This window comes from Amblyomma americanum, chromosome 6, assembly GCF_052857255.1.
Source record: "Amblyomma americanum isolate KBUSLIRL-KWMA chromosome 6, ASM5285725v1, whole genome shotgun sequence".
Taxonomy (NCBI): Eukaryota; Metazoa; Arthropoda; class Arachnida; order Ixodida; family Ixodidae; genus Amblyomma; species Amblyomma americanum.
In genome coordinates, this window is record NC_135502.1 from 116,719,348 (window position 1) to 116,725,349 (window position 6,002).

Below are 6,002 nucleotides of genomic sequence, written 5' to 3' on the forward strand. Positions count from 1 at the left end.
CGAAGACTTTCCCGATTAAGGATCAAAGACCAGCAGTGGACTGACGCCAGATGCTACAACCTACGAAGACGCAACGCGGAATACAAGCCAGGAGACCAAGTCTGGGTCTGGACGCCCATTTGCTGCCGAGGATTGAGTGAAGAGCATTTGCGCCGCTATTTCGGCATGTACAAGGTTCGTCGGCTAGGTGAACTGGATCATGAAATCATCCCTGACGCAATGAGTGCATTATAGCGACGCCGCGTACAACCAAAAGTTGTTCATGTCGTCCGTCTAGAGCCCAATAATGCGCGATTAAGGACGCTGTTTTTCCACAGTCTGTGTTTATTGTCGCACGATATGTTTTATTCGGTAATAGTTGCTTTATTTCTTTTAATGTATTGGGTTGATGCTTCTTGGAGAGGGGAGTAATGCCGCGAATCTTTGTTTGTTCATTCTTCAAAGCTAGCTGCCCACCGCTTTATTGCTTTGTTTGCGCTGCAAGAAAACTAGATTTATCTCGATTGATCGCATTCAGGCAGAGCTGATTCTACGCTGCTCCAGAATGGTCTTGTAACTTTGCTCGCTTTATCTAGAAAGTTCGCTCTCAGCTTTAAGCTGAGCACGGCAGACAGCGGCGGGCATTCTGTTCGACGACCCCAGAGCACTCTTGTTGCTACGCCGCTACCGAGTGATTCAGACCATTGTGGGCGTAAGTGAGCCCAACTAAAGAGTTTTATTTAGACACCATTTTCGCAGCCTTTCTGAGCTCTAGATGCAGTTACCACTTGGTGACAATATTGCTCCTGACATTGCTCTCTTTCTTCATAAACGAATACATCTTGTTTTTGCCTATACCTTGTTTCCTTTTCACCGCTTTTAGACCACCTGCGTTGTTAAGAGCATGCTCGATTCTCTCCACATTAAACTACCTTATCTCGGCTACCTTCAACTTAGTGATTAACATTGGTGGCTCTGTCAGTTCTGTCTGTTGTGCTAGACGCCTTCACGCTTTGGCGTTTTTTCATCAGACCTTTTATCTCCTGAGAGAGCTTGCAGTTATTCTGTCGAACTAATGCACTGCTTACTTCTACTGCGCATTCCGCAATGATAGCGATGAGATTAATGTTTATTGCATGAACATTTCAATTTCAATTTCAATTTATTTCCCATGTATACATGGTGAGGGTCGAGGGAAAAAAGCCAGAATTTGTGGCTTGACATGCCCCTCGGCCCCTACATTGCAGGGCAACAGGCAACATACATACACAAAAATCATCAGAAAAGTTCGTCGTCCGCACTTAAAGCCGAACGTCGGTTCTACACCCATATCCTGAATTCTTCTACTTTTCCTCTTACCGCTAACTCGTTAGGGCGCATCCACTTCAACAGTATCTTCCTTTGTCTTTTCAAGTCTTCCTGATTCGAGACGTTACCATCATGTGGTCTCTACAACGCACCTTTCCGAGCACTTCAACGTCCTGCACAATGCAAGGGTGAGCGCATAACATGAAGTCTATTTCTTTTTTAGCCTCACCGTTCGGGCTCTTTCTCCTCCATTTCCTATTCTTTCATTTTGAGTAAAAAGTTATTCATCATCATCATCATCATCAGCTTTACTATACACACTGCAGGGCAAAGGCCTTACCCGCGTTTGTTCCCTCACCCACTCTGCCCGCTTCCGGTCTCTTAATGTTATACCTATCATTTTTCTTTCCATGTTTCGCCTCGTTGTCCTTAACTTAAGCTGAACTCTTTTCGTTAGCCTCCCCGTTTCTGCCCCGTAGGTGAGTACCGGTAAGATAAAGCTGTTGTACACTTTCCTCTTGAGGGAAATTTGTAAACTGCCACTAATGATCTGCGAGAATTTGCCATATGCGCTCCACCCCATTCTTATCCTTCTAGTTATCTCCCTCTCATGATCTGGATCAGCTGTCACTACCTGCCCTAAGTAGACGTATTCCGTCACAACTTCTAGGCTCTCGCTGCCAATTGTGAACTGTTGTTCCCTTGCTAGGCTGTTGAACATTACCTTGGTTTCCTGCATGTTAATTTTTAGACCCATCGACCTGCTCTGCCTGTCTAACTCATTTATCATGATTTGCAGTTCACCTCCTGAGTGACTCAGCATGGCAATGTCATCAGTGAATCGCAGAATATTAAGGTATTCTCCATTTATTCTTATTCCCAACTGTTCCCAATTCAGGCCTCGAAATATCTCCTGTAAACATGCGGTGAACAGCATTGGCGAGATCGCCTGACGCCCTTCCTTATTGGAATTTTATTGCTGACTTTATGGAGGACTATAGTAGCTGTGCAGTTGCTATATGTATCTTGCAGTATTTTGACATAAGGATCTTCGTACCCCTAATTACGCAATGCCTGTGTGACTGCTGAGGTTTCCACTGCGTCGAATGCTTTCTCGTAATCAATGAAAGCTATATATAGAGGTTGATTATATTCTGCGCATTTCTCTATCACCTGTTTGATGGTGTGAATATGATCTATTATGGAATACCCTTTACGAAAGCCTGCCTGATCATTTGGTTGATGAAAGTCTAACGTTGCCTTGACTCTATTAGCGATTACCTTAGTAAATACTTTGTAGGCAACGGATAGTAAGCTGATCGCCCTTTAATTTTTCAAGTCCTTGGCGTCTCCCTTCTTATGAATGAAGATACTGTTTGCATTCTTCCAAGCTTCTGGTACAGTCGAGGTCATAAGGCATTGCGTATACAGGGTGGCTAGTTTTTCTAGCACGATGTCCCCTCCCTACTTCATCAGATCTGCTGTTACCTGATCCTCTCCAGCTGCTTTTCCCCTTTTCATTGCTTCTAAGGCTTTCATTACTTCATCTTTCGTTACTGGCGGGATGACGCATTGCTGTGTACTGCTGTCTTTCTCATTAACGCTCTGATTACATTGGCTACTGTACAGTTGTGTGTAGAACTCTTCGGCTACGTTAACTATCTTATCCATATTGCTAATGACACTACCCTGCTTGTCTCTTAATGGATACATCTGGTTTTTACCTATGCCTAGTTTCCTCTGCACTGCTTTTAGACTACCTCCGTTCTTTAGAGCATGCTCGATTCTCCCCATATTAAACTTCCTTCTCTCGGCTATTTTGAGCTTATTTATTAACTTTGATAGCTCTGTTAGTTCTATTCTGTCCGTAGGATTAGACGCACTCATGCTTTGGCGCTTCTTATTCAGATCTTTCGTCACCTGATATAGCTTCCCGGTATCCTGTACACCTGTCCTACCGCCTACTTCTACTGCGCACTGCATAATTATTGATGTCAGATTATCGTGCATTGTATGAACATCAAGATCGTCTTCCTCAGTTAAATCCGAATATCTGTTTTGCAGCGCTATCCTAAGCTCCTGTGATTTCCCTCTTACGACTAACTCGTTAATGGTCTTCTTCTTCACTAGCTTCTTCCGTTCCCTCTTCAAGTCTAAGCTAATTCTAGACCTCACCATTCGGTGGTCGCTACAGCGCACCTTTCCGAGGAAGGCCACATCCTGAATGATGCCTTGTTTAGCCCATAGTATGAAGTCGATTTCATTTTCAGTTTAACCATTGGGGCTCTTCCAGGTCCACTTCCTGTTTTCTCGTTTGCGGAAGAAGGTATTCATGATCCGTAAATTATTTCTATCTGCGAATTCGACTAATACCTCTCCCCTGCTATTTCTAGAGCCTATCCCATACTCACCTACCACGTGGTCGTCAGTCTGCTTCTTGCCCACCTTCGCATTGAAGTCGCCCATCAGTACAGTGTACTGCGATTTTACTTTATTCATTGCCGATTCTACGTCCTCATAGAAACTTTCAACGATCTGGTCATCATGGCTGGATGTGGGTGCGTAGGCCTGCACCACTTTCAGCTTGTACCTCCGATTCAGCCTAATTACTATAGCTGCTACCCTCTCGTTAATACTATAGAACTCCTCTACATTGCCAGCTATATCCTTATTAATGAGGAATCCCACACCTAGTTCTCGTCCATCCTCTAATCCGCGATAGCACAGTTTGTGTCCGTCCTTTAGTACTGTATACGCCTCACCTGTCCTCCTAACCTCGCTAAGCCCTATCACATCCCATTTAATTCCCGCTAGATCCTCGAACAGCACTGCTAGGCTAGCCTCACTAGATAAAGTTCTAGCGTTCAACGTTGCCAGGTTCAGATTCCAATGGCGGCCAGTCCGGAGCCAGAGATTCTTAGCACCCTCTGCTGCGTCACAGGTCTGACCGCCGCCGTAGTCAGTTGCTCCGCAGCCGCTGGGGACTGAGGGCCGAGGGTTAATTGGTTTGATCACAGAAGGTTGTGGCCAAGTACTACACCAGGGTGGCCAAATCCTGGGTGGCCCAAAAAAGGTATTAATGATCCATAGATTATTGCTGCCTGCGAGCTCTACTAATAACTCCCCCATTCTATTGCTACAGCTTATGCCATACTCGCCTACTACCTGGTCTACAGCCTGCTTCTTAGCTACCTTGTCGGAGCGTGCTCGAGCTGCTGTCAAAATGATTGGGAACTTCGAGAAGCATGTAATCCATCGCTTAAGGCATTGGTTCCATCGACTTGGCGGAAACGGGGCCTAGCGAGTGGCAGACTCGTTTTACTAGCATCAAATCTGTACTGGCATTGCTGAGGCGGCTCCACAAAGAGTTGGCTTCCGGATATCGTGTTTGCGCCATCCGTCGCTTTTCCAACACAGCCGGTAAAGTTCAGCACGTGATAAGACAATATGTCCATGACGCCTTGATGCATCGCTTCTGATGTTCCGCTTGATATTTCTTGCGGGTCAAGGAACGTTTAGGATTTGCTGTTTCTTTCAGAGTTCAGAAAGCGAATAGAATAGCAAAGCTGTTTTGCTGCACAGGCATCAGTTGATTCATCCAACATTAAAGAGTACCCGGGGCATTCTTCACCATATTATCCAGGTGGCACTTGAAGTGTGATGCCAACACATTCCTAAAGCTTATACAGCTTATAGAATATGGTATGGGCTTGTCCGAAAAATAGCAGTATTGACACAATAATCAGCCAGCGTTGCAGGGATGGGAAGCGGCCCTATCCAACACGAACCTCGAAGAGCAATGAGACCTCGTCGAAGTAGCACGGGCAGCGGCCTTTGCTAATGGTGTCGCGGACTAGGCATCCGACATGTATTCCCGTAACTAAAGCATTTTCTTGTTTTCAATGAGCGTTATATTCATCGTCAGGACCGGAGGATAACAGCGTGGCATACAGCGCCTAGCATTAGTAGCGCTTTCGGAAGAGCACCGTCTATTTAAAAAGAACGAAATGTCTTCGTAGTAGAATGTGGGGTCTGCTGCGGGCCTCTGAAAAAAAAAACAATGCTTAAACTATCAGTCCTCAAAAGAGCGAGCATGGGAGTGAGAGTTGTGCAGCAGCCCAGTACATGCTTCAGTGAGCTTCTCACTGCCAGAGACCTGTACCAAAGATGGCATGCTCTAGGGAGCACCCCTTCCAGAGCCCTGATAACCTCACGACGGAGGCGCGCAAAGATTTGTATAACTGAGCAATGTGTGAAGGATAGAGTTATCAGTTTTGATATACCAAATGTTCCCAAGAGGACTTTCAGCGCGAGGCTGTTTTGGGATTATTGAGATTTTATCACCATGATGGTGTAAGTGGTGGCCAAACTAAGGAAACTAGTGAAATGTGTCAAGTAGTAAGCTGGGCAAATAAAAAGTAATGGTAATGATCTTTTTTAGAAAATGGTAAGCTCATCTTCTTAATTACAGTTTTCAACAAGCCAGCTTTAGGTTATAGCCACTCCCGCGTCAAAAATACTGAAACGCGATTTTGCTCATCGCCGCGCGGAATAAATTGGTACCTCACATTTAGACCCCAAATCATAACTTACAGATTGAGAGACACACGCACTAGCACTCAAGCGAAGTTATCACAAGGTGGTGCATATCAAATATCCTCTAATGAGCTCTACCCATGCTGCAGCATAGAAGCAGTTTGCAAATATGAGCAGCT